This window comes from Schistocerca serialis, chromosome 6 (assembly GCF_023864345.2).
Source record: "Schistocerca serialis cubense isolate TAMUIC-IGC-003099 chromosome 6, iqSchSeri2.2, whole genome shotgun sequence".
NCBI classification, from domain to species: domain Eukaryota; kingdom Metazoa; phylum Arthropoda; class Insecta; order Orthoptera; family Acrididae; genus Schistocerca; species Schistocerca serialis.
Genome location: NC_064643.1, coordinates 428,561,610 through 428,578,588, shown reverse-complemented (window position 1 = coordinate 428,578,588; position 16,979 = coordinate 428,561,610). Strand labels below are relative to the sequence as shown.

Genomic DNA, 16,979 nt, shown 5'->3' with positions numbered 1-16,979 from the left:
CAGCTACCAATGTTTGTTCCGCTATCATATAATCATACAATAAAAGACCCTTTTTCCTATGTATTCACAATAAATTACATTTGTCTATGTTAAGGGTCAGTTGCCACTCCCTGCACCAAGTGCCTATCCGCTGCAGATCTTCCTGCATTTCGCTGCAATTTCCTAATGCTGCAACTTCTCTGTATACTACAGCATCATCCGCGAAAAGCCGCATGGAACTTCTGACATTATCTACTTGGTCATTTATATATATTGTGAAAATCAGTGGTCCCATAACACTCCCCTGTGGCATGCCAGAGGTTACTTTAACGTCTGTAGACATCTCTCCATTGAGAACAACATCCTGTGTTCTGTTTGCTAAAAACTCTTCAATCCCGCCACACAGCTGGTCTGATATTCTGTAAGCTCTTACTTTGTTTATCAGGCGACAGTGTGGAACTGTATCGAACGTCTTCCGGAAGTCAAGGAAAATGGCATCTGCCTGGGAGCCTGTCTCTAATGTTTTCTGGGTCTCATGAACAAATAAAGCGAGTTGGGTCTCACACGATCACTGTTTCCAGAATCCATGTTGATTCCTACTGAGTAGATTCAGGGTTTCCAGAAATGACATGATATGCGAGCAAAAAACATGTTCTAAAATTCTGCAACAGATCGATGTCACAGATACAGGCCTATAGTTTTGTGCATCTGCTCGATGACCCTTCTTGAAAACTGGGACTACCTGTGCTCTTTTCCAATCATTTGGAACCTTCCGTTCCTCTATAGACTTGCGATACATGGATGTTAGAAGGGGGGCAAGTTCTTTCGTGTACTCTGTGTAGAATCGAATTGGTATCCCGTCAGGTCCAGTGGATTTTCCTCTGTTGAGTGATTTCAGTTGCTTTTCTATTCCTTGCACACTTATTTCGATGTCAGCCATTTTTTCGTTTGTGCAGTGATTCAGAGAAGGAACTGCAGTGCGGTCTTCCTCTGTGAAACAGCTTTGGAAAAAGGTGTTTAGTATTTCAGCTTTATGTGTGTCATCCTCTGTTTAATGCCATTATCATCCCAGAGTGTCTGGATACACTGTTTCGATCCACTTACTGATTTAACATAAGACCAGAACTTCCTAGGATTTTCTGTCAAATCGGTACATAGAATTTTACTTTCGAATTCACTGAACGCTTCACGCATTGCCCTCCTTACACTTACACTAACTTTAACATCGTTTAACTGCTGCTGTTGATGATCGATCTTGATCCACTGTAGCCTTATGTTTGTTGACTAACGACTTTGTGTCGTATCAGTGCTTTTGACCACTGCTGTTGCAGTGGTCTGTCTTCCGTATGATACGTGTGTACAGTGGCATGGCGAGGTGCGGCAGGCACACCGCTTTGTCAGCTAAGCTACATGGCTCAGCCACTGCCACTGCAACAGCATATGAATTCGCCCGGGGCGCTGGCCTCGGGCAATCGTGGGTGCAAGTGCCCCAGGGACACAGTTTGGATGAGCCTGCCTCAAAATGTCCATTTCATGGATTAATGACTGGGCCAGTGTGCCTGTGGTTTTCCACATACACAGGGGTAAGTAAAGGGCAGGTTTTCTCATTCCACGTCAGATATACAACACTGAAAAGTGATATTACATGTGATCATGTGATTACACTAGATGCTGAGAGGAGTAGTACGCAGATTCCGTCCTGTGGAGGGGTTTTTTGCTGGCAGTAGCTTTAAAATACCCTTGAGATTGGCAACCTCATCATAATAATAGCTTACACATGGGTGCCCTTCATCAGCCAATGCTGGGTCAGAAAATTTCGCAGAGAACCATCTCTGCGAAATTTTCTGACCCAGCATTGGCTGATAAAGGGCACCAGAAGAGAAAGAAAGAAAGAAAGAAAGAAAGAAAGAGCGCACACATGCAAACTAGTACAGCAACATTTTACTACATGAGCTCACAGAGGTGTGTGTGTGTGTGTGTGTGTGTGTGTGTGTGTGTGTGTGTGTGTGTGTGTGTGTGTTGCCTTTCGATGACTCAGTGCCTCTCCAATTCATTGAGTTGTTACCTTTACTCATTAAATTATTTGCAATTACTAGGAGTGCCCATTACAGTTTTCAATATCTATATGGACATGGTCACAAAAAATTGACTTTAAACAGTAAATGAGGCTTTCACTATGAACATTGTAAATTTTACATCTTTACTGTTTGTTGAGGATCAGGCCGTAGTTGGTATTACTGAAAATGAAATACAGAGAGCAGTACATATAGTGATCCTGATTGCAGCTATATGTGGTTTTGACAGTTTCCACAAATAAAAGTAAAGGTAATGGCATTTCAAGGATTAAAGTTAATAAGATCAAAAATTCTAATAAATGGAAAAATAATTGAATACGTAAGTGAATTTAGACATGTCATGTCATCTTAAATATACAAAATTGGACAATGTTGAAATGAAATTTCAAAGATTTTGGCATTTCTGTGGCATAATGTGTTGAACATTAATAAGTAACATTTGAACGGAAACCCTACTCAAACTTTAAAAAGTCATAGCTCTTTGAGCTGAACTCTTTTAACGTCTGACCAAATAAGACAATGTGAATGACCTGAAATGGATCTGACGTTCCCACATTTCTTTCTGTGCGGAAAGTTGAAGGACATTTGCTATCGTGATCCACCAACAATGCCTGACAACATGCGTCAGCACATTGTCAATGCATGTGCGAACATTACGGAAGGCGAACTACTTGCTGTTAAGAGGAATGTCATTTGAGGAAGTCGTATCCCTGCTGGAGAGCCATTCAGAGTCTGATCCAGTCCCGGAAAGTATCCTGTCACAAGTGGGGCACTTTTGGGGTTCTTCTGTGGGAGGTTCTGGGTTTGAGGGGATGAGGAAGTGGCTCTAGCTATTTGCTTCTGTATCAGGTCGGGAGGGTAGTTGCGGAATGCGAAAGCTGTTTTCAGGTTATTGGTGTAATGGTTCAGGGATTCAGGACTGCAGCAGATTAGTTTGGCACGAAGACCTAAGCTGTAGGGAAGCGACCGTTTGATATAGAATGGGTGGCAGCTGTCAAAATTGAGGTACTGTTGCTTGTTGGTGGGTTTGATGTGGACGGATATGTGAAGCTGGCCATTGGACAGATGGAGGTCAACGTCAAGAAAAGTGGCATGGGATTTGGAGTAGGACCAGGGATACGACTTCCTCAAATCCTGCCCTGAAATGAGATCCATCCTTCATGAAATCCTCCCGACTCCTCCAAGAGGGTCTTTCCGCTGTCCACCTAACCTTCGTAACCTCTTGGTTCATCCCTATGAAATCCCCAAACCATCTTCCCTACCCTCTGGCTCCTACCCTTGTAACCACCCCCGGTGTAAAACCTGTCCCATGCACCCTCCCACCACCACCTACTTCAGTCCTGTAACCCAGAAGTTGTACACGATCAAAGGCAGAGCCACGTGTGAAAGCACCCACGTGATTTACCAACTGACATGCCTACTCTGTGAAGCGTTCTATATGGGAATGGCCAGCAACAAGCTGTCCATTCGCATGAACGGACACAGGCAGACAGTGTTTGTCGGTAACTCCAGAGATGAGAACTTGCCCTTCAATATATCTCTTGCCTCTACTCACCAGGCCTCAACCTCCACTAATTTCAAGTTGCCGCCCCTCGTACATCACTTGTCACTCAACAACGTCTTTGCCTCTGTACTTCCTCCTCGACTGACATCTCTGCCCAAACTCTTTACCTTTACACATGTCTGCTTGTGTCTGCATATATATATATATATATATATATATATATATATATATATATATATATATATATATATATATATATATATATATATATATATATATATATATATATATATATATATATATATATATATATATATTGTGTGTGTGTGTGTGTGTGTGTGTGTGTGTGCGCGTGCGCGTGTGCGTGTGGGCGCGAGTGTATACCTGTCCCTTTTCCCCCTAAGGTAAGTCTTTCTGCTCCCGGGATTGGAATGACTCCTTTCCTTCTCCCTTAAAACCCACATCCCTTCGTTTTTCCCTCTCCTTCCCTCTTTCCTGATGAAGCAACCGTGGGTTGCGAAAGCTTGATATTTGTGTGTGTGTGTGGTTTTTTTTTTTTTTTTTTTTACATTGTGTCTGTCTACCTGCGCTTTCCCATTTGGTAAGTCACAGCATCTTTTTTTTTTAAAATATATATATGTATAAAAAAAAAAACAAAGATGCTGTAACTTACCAAATGAAAGCATTGGAATGTTGATAGCAGACAATAAAAAACACACACACAAATTTCAAGCTTTCACAACCCACAGTTGCTTCATCAGGAAAGAGGGAAGGAGAGGGAAAGACGAAAGGATATGGGTTTTAAGGGAGAGGGTAAGGAGTCATTCCAATACGGGGAGCGGAAAGACATACCTTAGGGGGAAAAAAGGACAGGTATACACTCGCGCGCGCACACACACACATATCCATCCGCACATACACAGACACAAGCAGACATTTGTAAAGGCAAAGAGTCTGGGCAGAGATGTCAGTCGAGGCGGAAGTACAGAGGCAAAGATGTTGTTGAAAGACAGGTGAGGTATGAGCGGCGGCAACTTGAAATTAGCGGAGGTTGAGGCCTGGCGGATAACGAGAGGAGAGGATATACTGAAGGCCAAGTTCCCATCTCCGGAGTTCTGACAGGTTGGTGTTAGTGGGAAGTATCCAGATAACCCGGATGGTGTAACACTGTGCCAAGGTGTGCTGGCCGTGCACCAAGGCATGTTTAACCACAGGGTGATCCTCATTACCAACAAACACTGTCTGCCTGTGTCCATTCATGCGAATGGACAGTTTGTTGCTGGTCATTCCCACATAGAAAGCTTCACAGTGTAGGCAGGTCAGTTGGTAAATCACGTGGGTGCTTTCACACGTGGCTCTGCCTTTGATCGTGTACACCTTCCGGGTTACAGGACTGGAGTAGGTGGTGGTGGGAGGGTGCATGGGACAGGTTTTACACCGGGGGCGGTTACAAGGGTAGGGGCCAGAGGGTAGGGAAGGTGGTTTGGGGATTTCATAGGGATGAATTAAGATGTTACGAAGGTTAGGTGGACGGCGGAAAGACACTCTTGGTGGAGTGGAGAGGATTTCATGAAGGATGGATCTCATTTCAGGGCAGGATTTGAGGATGTCGTATCCCTGCTGGAGAGCCACATTCAGAGTCTGATCCAGTCCCGGAAAGTATCCTGTCACAAGTGGGGCACTTTTGTGGTTCTTCTGTGGTAGGTTCTGGGTTTGAGGGGATGAGGAAGTGGCTCTTGTTATTTGCTTCTGTACCAGGTCGGGAGGGTAGTTGCGGGATGCGAAAGCTGTTGTCAGGTTGTTGGTGTAATGCTTCAGGGATTCCGGACTGGAGCAGATTCGTTTGCCACGAAGACCTAGACTGTAGGGAAGGGACCGTTTGATGTGGAATGGGTGGCAGCTGTCATAATGGAGGTACTGTTGCTTGTTGGTGGGTTTGATGTGGATGTGTGAAGCTGGCCATTGGACAGATGGAGGTCAACGTCAAGGAAAGTGGCATGGGATTTGGAGTAGGACCGGGTGAATCTGATGGAACCAAAGGAGTTGAGGTTGGAGAGGAAATTCTGGAGTTCTTCTTCACTGTGAGTCCAGATCATGAAGATGTCATCAATAAATCTGTACCAAACTTTGGGTTTGCCGGCCTGGGTAACCAAGAAGGCTTCCTCTAAGCGACCCATGAATAGGTTGGCGTACGAGGGGGCCATCCTCGTACCCATGGCTGTTCCCTTTAATTGTTGGTATGTCTGGCCTTCAAAAGTGAAGAAGTTGTGGGTCAGGATGAAGCTGGCTAAGGTAATGAGGAAAGAGGTTTTAGGTAGAGTGGCAGGTGATCGGCATGAAAGGAAGTGCTCCATCGCAGCGAGGCCCTGGACGTGCGGAATGTTTGTGTATAAGGAAGTGGCATCAATGGTTACAAGGATGGTTTCCGGGGGTAACAGATTGGGTAAGGATTCCAGGCGTTCGAGAAAGTTGTTGGTGTCTTTGATGAAGGATGGGAGACTGCATGTAATGGGTTGAAGGTGTTGATCTACGTAGGCAGAGATACGTTCTGTGGGGGCTTGGTAACCAGCTACAATGGGGCGGCCGGGATGATTGGGTTTGTGAATTTTAGGAAGAAGGTAGAAGGTAGGGGTGAGGGTGTTGGTGGGGTCAGGAGGTTGATGGAGTCAGGTGAAAGGTTTTGTAGGGGGCCTAAGGTTCTGAGGATTCCTTGAAGCTCCGCCTGGACATCAGGAATGGGATTACCTTGGCAAACTTTGTATGTGGTGTTGTCTCAAAGCTGACGCAGTCCCTCAGCCACATACTCCCGACGATCAAGTACCACGGTCGTGGAACCCTTGTCCGCCGGAAGAATGACCATGGATTGGTCAGCCTTCAGATCACTGATAGCTTGGGCTTCAGCAGTGGTGATGTTGGGAGTAGGATTAAGGTTTTTTAAGAAAGATTGAGAGGCAAGGCTGGAAGTCAGAAATTCCTGGAAGGTTTGGAGAGGGTAAAGCTGTTTTCAGGTTGTTGGTGTAATGGTTCAGGGATTTCGGGCTGGAGCAGATTCGTTTGCCACGAAGACCTAGGCTGTAGGGAAAGGACCGTTTGATGTGGAATGGGTGGCAGCGGTTATAATGGAGGTACTGTTGCTTGTTGGTGGGTTTGATGTGGACGTGTGAAGCTGGCCATTGGACAGATGGAGGTCAACGTCAAGGAAATTGGCATGGGATTTGGAGTAGGACCATGTGAATCTGATGGAAACAAAGAAGTTGAGGTTGGAGAGGAAATTCTGGAGTTCTTCTTCACTGTGAGTCCAGATCATGAAGATGTCATCAGTAAATCTATATATAATATTTTATATATAATATTTAATTGTTTAATATAAGACTGATTAAGCCTTTGTTGAAATATTGGAGGGAGGTGTGCGTGTCTCATGTTTCTCTTTATATCTATGAAAGTATATCCAAGACTACCTCTTAAAAACTTTATTTCTGCTTCACTTGTCTCTCTGCATTTCTGCTGTGTATTTTCTTCCCTGTAAATTAACTGGAACCCCCAACAGTGTCCGCTTCCTTTGTCCTATCACTTCCTTCCAATTCACGTTCCCTCACCACTGTTTGCCAATGCCCCTTCCAGATTTCTGGCTGCAGTGGCTGAAGATAGTGGTCATGTGTGTATGAACTGTGCTTACATGCGTGAATATGTGTGTGTGTTTTCTTTTCTGAAGAAGACTTTGGCCGAAAGGTCAATGTGTAACAGTTCTTTCATTGTGCCTATCTGCAACTCAACATGCCATCTTTACAGTGAGTAGCAGTCTATCCTTATCATAATATTGTTGATATTCCATTCTGGACTTTCCATGATTCTTTAAAATAGAAACAGCAGTGCACACCATTGTCAAATCAAAGATATATAAATATGTGTGATAAATTGTTTATTTACTGTTTTTAGTAGCCAATTGTTTCCAAATAAGGGACTCTATCTGAAATAGATCCATCATTTCTTAAATATGTGTTATCTTTGTGAAATAACTTTTGAAAGAAGCCAAATAACACATATAATGGCTACCCACTGTCTAAAACATGTGTCAATTTCTGTGGTGAACACAGATACAAGGACTATACAGTTGGTGTTTGTGTCATTACAGTGACAGTTATTAACTTGTTCTATGTCTGAGATGGAGGAAATTTAAAGTGAAATTCTTCTCCTGCCCCCTTCTCCCACCTAGAAAGAGAGAATAAAAAGTCTAAATCACGTTTTATTAAATGCCTTAACTGTTTTCTGGTGAATTAGGTATCTTCAGATTTAACACTATAATAAATAAAAAAAATGAAATATTCATTATTCTGTATCTTCTAAACTCTTTACCACAATATGTGAGAGATAAATACATTAAGTGTACCAGGTCACCAAAAATATGAGTGTTGCTAGTTTTTAGTTTCATAAGTTTTCATTCTTGTATTAATCAGACAGATTTCAAACTAGAAGACACAATTTGTTAACTTGCTAGTGTTTCTTCTGATTTCAGCAATATTAATTAAAGCAGATTTTAATTAAATTTTATTGTTCCTTTTTCATATGGTGTTGCCATGTTGGTGTCGTGCAGGTTGACAAGGTGAGTTGGCAGTACTTTTTTTTTTAAAAAAAAAAATCTCATTACAGAGTACTTAATTTCTTTACATTATTAATCACAAGTATATGGTGTCGGTAAAGTATGATTAGAGGGATAAGCCAGTAGAAAATTCTGATTAGATAGTTCTCCTTAAAGAGGAAGTATTGAGTAGCAGACAAGCACATTAGAAAGAGGAAAAGTTTTTAAGAAGCAGATGCTGATGTGAATATAAGTTTGCTAAATAGTCTAAAATAGTAATCACTTTTTATGTACCTAGTCCACATGATGAGTGCTTCCCTTGTACTGTGACCAATTGTTTTTCATCATTCAGTTGCTTTATTATTGTGTTTTTATTTTAGGGAGATTACTGATTTCCAAATTTGATTCATTTAGGGAACCTACATCCTACTAGATAAACAGCTATGACATTTTGAAGGCTTTTGGTATGTTTTTGTTGGTACTGTGAAAAACTTTCTTGTGTGTTTGAAGTTTTAAACGTGATATCACTGTGAGATTAGTGAACTGTGGATACAGTGTGAGGCTTTGGTGAGATCATTAAAGTGGCAGTGGAATTATATATGGAGTAATATGGCGCTATGTTTAAAGCACTGGACTCATAAACTGAATGAGCTAGGTTCAAGTCTCTTTCCAACCACCTGAATTTAGATTTTTCCTTGATCAAGTTTGGCAAATTCGGAAATGGTTCCTCTGAAGTATATCCTCGTCCTGTCTGAACACGAGTTCCACCTCTAAAGATCTCATTATCATTCAGATGTTAAATTCCTTTGGAAAATCATAGGCTCATTTTATTAACTAAAATTTCATATGAAAAATTAGCAACTGAAAGTTTCATTTTTCTTCAAAAGGTAAAGAGATTAGTTAATTTAAAATTTCCATCCAAGCTAAAGGTCAGTTCCCTTAATAAGAATTATCACATTTTTATTTCTTGGCTCTTTTTGTCATCACTATGCAAAAAAATAAAATAAGAATTAAATTTGTCATTGAAATGTAGTTCTTTCACTTGTGTACATATTAAACTTGCACTGACTAATATTATTAGCTATAATAAAATTTCAGGTTGACCACGATTCTTTATTATGTTTCTTTAATCCTTATGGGTTTCAGCATGAAGCCATTTTCAAAGGGAGTGTTGCTGTGAACATATAAGGAAAGCGTTCCTTATAGGTTAATGGCTATTTTTTGAAAATGGCTTACTGCTGTAGAAAGGATTAAAGATTTGGCAGGTTTTTTTCATTGTGCCTGTCAGAGACTCAACACCTCTTCTATATGGTTAGTAGTGCTCTATCCTTTCCCTGTAGTTGTCATTGCATCTCAGACTTTCAATAAGTATTACAGATTTATGATGAAGAATTGTGGTCAAGACTGAAGTCTTATAATATAAGTGCAGAGTCTGACTGCCAAATCTCGCAAAGCTTTTAAGCAGTATGTATGTAATATTTGTAGTGTTCCATTGTTTAAGGCATCACTCAATTGAATGGTAAGATATCCACATATAAGAAATGTTGGCTTCTTTTAACATACGGAGAAGTCAAATAAAAATGAGACATATGGCAAAGCAGTAAGTAAACTGTTTATTATTTCAAATGTAATTGCCATAACTGTTAAAACATTTATCCCACTACGAGACAAGAAATCAATGCCTTCATGGAAAAATGTTTGTGGTGTCCTATGGAACAATGATTGTACCCAGGCGTGCATCTCTTCATTCAAATCAAATCAGTGGCCATGGATGTCTTTCTTCTGGGCTCCGAAAAGAAATCTTAAGGGAAGAGATGGGGACTGTACGTAGGATGTGTAAGGGCTTCCCAGTGGATCTTCTGCAGCATAATCAAAACAACCATGGCAACGTGTGGACGGGCGTTATCCTGTGACAGAATGATGCCTTACAACAAAATTCCTGGGCATTTGGACTTGGTATTTTTCAGTTTTTTCAATGTGTCCACATACCTCAGTGCATTATTTGTGGCATGATGCTCCAGAAAGTCAGTGAGCTGCGGGCCTTTGCAATCAAAGAAAAAGGTTATCATCACATTTCCAGGAGCTGGCATGCACAGCTTCATATTTTTTCAGTAATAGTGAATCCATGTTCTTCAGTAGTTCTCTCTGATGGTTGCTCCGTGGCTCAGAATGATGACTCTGTGTTGTTTCATCTCCCATGACCATATGGGATAGGAAACTATAGTCTTCATCATGATACCACTCCAGGCACTGCAGCGCTGTTGAGATTCTGTTCAACTTCTGCTCTTTCGTCAGGCTGTGGGGAACCAACTGCAAACTGCTTTTCCAGAACTTCAAATGCTCTGTCGTGATGGAGTGAGCGGTACTGTGAATGATGCCCAACATCAGCCAAATGTCTTCTGCCATCGGTCACTTCTGATAGCAGCATCCGTTGCAGCAGTGACAGAAGCGGTATGACACAATGAGCCTGTCCTGACCGAGTGCTGTCATTCAGTGACATCTGACTTTCTTGAAAATGTTTGTTCCACACAAAAGCTTGTGCATGTGACATACTGTGTTCACCGTAACAGCAGACATTCAGGAATGAATTTCATTTCCTGACTCTCTTTCCACAGTTAAAAACTGCACTGTACCTTGCTGTTCCTCTTTCTTGTCCTCCATAGTGAAGTTGAGCACATACACAAATTGCTGACTTAACTTTGAGCACTCTAATGGACAAATGCCACAGCAGTGCAAACAGAGAACCGACTTGTGGAGATAACATCTTGGACATACTGATGACAAAGAGACTTGAACTTTTGACTCTGTAAGCGCAGAACAGGGAGGCAGTGATCATAAGGCCGTTGCAGCATCCCTGAATATGGAAGTAAATAGGATTACAAAAAAAAAAGGAGGAAGATTTATTTGTTTAGCAAGAGTAATAGGAGGCAGATTTCAGACTACCTAACAGATCAAAAGAAAAATTTCTTTTCCAACACTGACAATGTTGTGTGTTTATGGAAAAAGTTCAAGGAAATCGTAAAATGCGTTTTAGACAGGTACGTGCCGAGTAAAACTGTGAGGGACGGGGAAAAACCCACCGTAGTTCAACAAAAAGTCAGGAAACTACTGCGAAAGCAGAGAGAGCTTCACTGCAAGTTAAATGCAGTCAAAACCTCTCAGACAAACAGAAGCTAAACGATATCAAAGTTAGCGTAAGGAGGGCTATGCGTGAAGCGTTCAGTGAATTCAAAAGTAAAATTCTATGTACCGACTTGACAGAAAATCCTAGGAAGTTCTGGTCTTATGTTAAATCAGTAAGTGGACCGAAACAGCATATCCAGACACTCTGGGATGATGATGGCATTGAAACAGAGGATGACACACGTAAAGCTGAAATACTAAACACCTTTTTCCAAAGCTGTTTCACAGAGGAAGACCGCACTGCAGTTCCTTCTCTGAATCACCGCACAAACGAAAAAATGGCTGACATCGAAATAAGTGTCCAAGGAATAGAAAAGCAACTGAAATCACTCAACAGAGGAAAATCCACTGGACCTGACGGGATACCAATTCGATTCTACACAGAGTACACGAAAGAACTTGCCCCCCTTCTAACATCCATGTATCGCAAGTCTATAGAGGAACGGAAGGTTCCAAATGATTGGAAAAGAGCACAGGTAGTCCCAGTTTTCAAGAAGGGTCATCGAGCAGATGCACAAAACTATAGGCCTGTATCTGTGACATCGATCTGTTGCAGAATTTTAGAACATGTTTTTTGCTCGCATATCATGTCATTTCTGGAAACCCTGAATCTACTCAGTAGGAATCAACATGGATTCTGGAAACAGTGATCGTGTGAGACCCAACTCGCTTTATTTGTTCTTGAGACCCAGAAAATATTAGAGACAGGCTCCCAGGCAGATGCCATTTTCCTTGACTTCCGGAAGGCGTTTGATACAGTTCCGCACTGTCGCCTGATAAACAAAGTAAGAGCTTACAGAATATCAGACCAGCTGTGTGGCGGGATTGAAGAGTTTTTAGCAAACAGAACACAGGATGTTGTTCTCAATGGAGAGATGTCTACAGACGTTAAAGTAACCTCTGGCATGCCACAGGGGAGTGTTATGGGACCATTGCTTTTCACAATATATATAAATGACCTAGTAGATAATGTCGGAAGTTCCATGCGGCTTTTCGCGGATGATGCTGTAGTATACAGAGAAGTTGCAGCATTAGAAAATTGCAGCGAAATGCAGGAAGATCTGCAGTGGATAGGCACTTGGTGCAGGGAGAGGCAACTGACCCTTAACATAGACAAATGTAATGTATTGCGAATACATAGGAAAAAGGATCTTTCATTGTATGATTATATGATAGCAGAACAAACATTGGTAGCTGTAAAATATCTGGGAGTAGGCGTACAGAGCTATTTGAAGTGGAATGATCATATAAAATTGGTAAGGCGGGTGCCAGGTTGAGATTCATTGGGAGAGTCCTTATAAAATGTAGTCCATCAACAAAGGAGGTGGCTTGCAAAACACTCATTCGACCTACACTTGAGTATTGCTCATCAGTGTGGGATCCGTACCAGGTCGGGTTGACAAAGGAGATAGAGAAGATCCAAAGAACAGTGGTGCATTTCATCACTGGGTTATTTCGTAAGTGTTGATAGTGTTATGGAGATGGATAGAAAACTCAATTGGGAGACTCCGCAAGAGAGGCGCTCTGCATTGCGGTTAGCTTGCTGTCCAGGTTTTGAAAGGATGCGTTTCTGGATGAGGTATCGAATATATTGCTTCCCCCTACTTATACCTCCCGAGGAGATAATGAATGTAAAATTAGAGAGATTCGGGCGTGCATGGAGGCTTTTCGGCAGTCGTTCTTCCCACGAACCATACACGACTGGAACAGGGAAGGGAGGTAATGACAGTGGCACGTAATGTGCCCTCCGCCACATACCGTTGGGTGGCTTGCGAAGTATAAATGTAGATGTAGATGTAGTGAACATTCACACTGTTCCTTCTTGATTCTCATTAGAGAGCACTTCTGTACACCCACATACCTGCCTTACCAGTAACTGCACTGGACTTATTATGTAGTGTGTTGTTTTCATTTGACTGCCACTTACACATACAAAATCAGTCAGTCTACCTATATTTGGCCTGTATTTAGTGCAGAAGCAATAGTTAATGTAATTTTATCTGTACTTCATTGTAGTCTCTGTGTTGAATAGTAATTTATGTTTATCGTCTGATCTTTTCCCTCTAAACCCCTTATGTGTTTATACAGAGTGAGTCAGGAGGAAAGGTACATGCTTTGAGGGTGATACTACTGGTGATTCTGAACAAAAAAACTTCTAATAAACATATGCCCTTTTCTTGACTGTCTCCGGGTAAACCAATGAAAACAGCTAGGAACGGGAAAGGTGCAGGTGATGGCAAATTGAGATACTGTTATGTTATGGTTTGTTTAGTTATGTACGTTTCCTCACAGATGTTCAAACAGTCTACTGTCAACTTCAATGCATGTTGCTGCTCTTATAGATAGGTGTTGTGTTGCCAATCAGAGTTCAGTTTTGCATTCCTGTACCTGCACACAAGCAAGTAAAATATGAGCGAGAAGTTCCTCTCATGCGTCCATTCTGCACTTGTAGACATCGCTCTTCAGCCACCCCCACAAACTGTAATCCAATGGGGTAAGATTGGGTGACCTCGGTGGCCAAGCAATGACTCCATGGCGACCGATCCAGTGACCAGGATACGTTGTGTTGAGATACTGTGTCACTGGCCATACGGAATGTGTAGAAGCTCCGTCATACTGAAAATACATACGAGCTCGTGTTGCCAAAGGGATATCCTCCAAGTACTCTGGTAACACATTTTGAAGAAACTCAAGATACTGTCTCCCAGTAAGATGGTTATCTAAAACAACTGGACTGATGAGTTGGTCTTCAATAATACTATACCACATGTTGATTGAGAACCGTCATTGAAAATTCGTTTCCACAGTAGTGTGCACATTTTCATTTGCCCATACAAGAGAGTTGCGTGTGGTGTTGATTCTGTTGCGGGTAAATGTTGACTCATCAGTGAACAGAATACGTGGAATTAATCACTCATTGGCAATGATCCATTGACAGAATTCTTGCCGGTTGGCAGCATTTCCTTCTTGCAGATGTTGTACACTCTGGCGATGAAAGGGATACAGACCATGCTCATGTTTGAAGAATACTAAGTTGGACAACAATTCTTCTAGAGCTAATAGTAGGGTTGCGTTCTACTACTTAAAGAATGTTCTCAACTCCATTAAGAGTTTGTTGTACGGGACATTCAGAGACAACATTTACGCTGGGAAGTATACCACGCTCAAGCAATCTGTGAAACACCCTGCTATCTGGCCCTCTGCGATTCAGAAACCATTGTTGGTATTCTCGCACAGCAGCTCTGGAATTCCCATTGGACAAACCATAGACAAACACCATGTCAGCATACTCTGCATGTGTGAAGATCCATGACATTTTCACTGCACAAAACTGTGTTCGTTGTTCATGTAGCAACACGTAGTACCGTGCACTACAACAAGCACTGTCGGACTGAGACTTGAGGTAAACAACTGCACCATGCGCAAGTGAACTGCATACTGACACAGTTAGTAAGGACGACGTTAAATGTTTCCCGTTCCTAGTAGTTTTCATTGGTTTACTTGGAAACAGTTAAGAAAAGGGTATACGTTTATTAGGAGGTTTTTTTTTTTTTTTTTTTTTTTTTTTTTTTTTTTTTTTTTTTTTTTTTTTTTTTTTTAAAAAAAGGTTGAGTCAAAAAGGACTTCACAAATTTGGAATGATGCAGAAATTTTTTGAGATTACGGTATAGAATCAGTAGATGTGTCATTTTGCAGCAAACAATCTGTAAACTTCGATTTACATGTAGTGCGTCATTACCCCATTCCACCATCAGGAGTACCAGCATAGTGCACTGTTAAAATGGCTACTTTCACTGTTGTGGAGCATGCTTGCTGTTTGTTTTGGTTTTGTAAACCAAACTCTGCAGCAACTGTTTGGTGTAAATATGGTGCAGTGAAAATCCACATGCAACTATGGAACACTTTCATGACAGTCCCAAAGTTAACGTGTTTAGTGCCCTTAGCAAATTTGAAAGTGTATGGTCCTTTCTTCTCCATGCAGAGAACTGTCACTGGTGTTGTGTATCTGAATTTGCTTGAAAACCTTTCGATTCCACAGATTGATGAGAGTGACTGAGATGGAATGGTTTACTACCAGCAAGATGGTGAACCACTTCGTTTCCTCATAGAAGTTTGAGGTTTCCTCGATAATTTCCTCGCAGGTCGGTAGATTGGGTGTAAAGGGCCAGTTGCATGGCTTCCTCACTCCCTGGATTTGACACCAATGGATTTCTTTCTCTGGTGTCTGTTTCTCCACTGCCAAACAGTTCAGCCAATCTGAAAAATCTTACCTGCACTGCACACGTTACACCTGATTTACTGCAACAAATTTGGGAAGAAATTGATTACCGGTGGGATGTTTGCCACATCGCAAATAGTACCCACTTCAAACCAGAATGAAACTTGACACTTTCATATAAAACTTGAGGTTGTTTGCTACAAAATGACATGTCCACCAATTCTGTAAGTTACCTCAATAAATTTATATATCATTTTAAAGTTGTTAAGTACTTTTTGACTCGCACTATACATTTGGCAGATATGATTCTTTCAGTTAGCAGATAGTCTTTGCGTAAAGTTCTGATTTTTACCTGTAGCATCCTCTGAATTTCAATAGTAGCTGTACTTCATTTCAATCTTGACCTACATTGTGATTGATGTGGAACAGGGAAAACGATATAGTTGGGATATTAGTGCTCGACTGTAAGTCTCTTCTTGATGGCAACTACATTTCCATAGTTTGGCAGCCATGTCATCCTGCCAAGTAAGTGTAGTTTCTGTTGAAGAGTCATTCAGTTGCGGAGTTACCAATTTACACATAATGTTGAGAGATATGCTGATATGTGTACTGGGCCAGTTATGCTAACAGGACATGTATCGAAAACCATAAGCATGATACAATGCTGCTGATAGAGTATGAACAAGCTTGTCTGTTTCTGAAGTGAAAACTGTAATATGTCTGACAATTGTCAGTGACAGTGGTAAAACTAACAGCTTAAGCTGTGTAGGGCAGAAGGCAAAGGGAATCACATTGTGAGAGTGGTAGCTGCAGTCTTGTAAATACTGTATGGACTGATATGGCTTACCAGGATTACTTTTTTGCACACAATTTACTGCAGTATTTAAGGTTGTTTATGGTGATTCATAATAAGAATTATTTTGAAGTAATGCACTGCTGCTCCATTCAGTATGTATGGAGGTATTTCACCCAACATCAACAATCTTTTGACACTAAACATGACTACAGTTGCAAAGAGAGAATCCGCTACAAAATATTGCTGTTCTCAAGGGACAACTATCATGGAAAACTTCTTCTCTTCACCAGGCATCTTACTTGAAACAGTAATGGAGAAGTATGTATACTCAAAATATGTCTTCCAAAAATTAGGATAAACAATCACAATACATAAAATGTAACAATATTAGAGAAGGAAAGTTGCTACTCACCATATAGCGGAGATGCCAAGTAGCGATAGGCACAACAAAAAGATTCCCACACTTACAGCTTTCGGCCATTGAGACCTTTGTCAGCAGTAGACACACACACATACACACACACACGCGCGCGCAAATGCAACTTGCACACACGTCTGCAATCTCAGACAACTGAAACCTATCTCAGTTGCCTGAGACTGCAGTTCTATGTTTTGCTGCTACTGCATTGTGTAAAATGGCGTACATC

The 16,979-nt window shown here is 41.4% G+C and overlaps 1 protein-coding gene across 1 annotated transcript in view; it reads left to right on the top strand.

Annotated features, from left to right (window-relative positions):
* The window catches only part of LOC126483709 (rho-associated protein kinase 2), a 205,789-nt gene that overhangs the window by 71,322 nt on the left and 117,488 nt on the right, over positions 1–16,979 (top strand). The window lies entirely within an intron of this gene.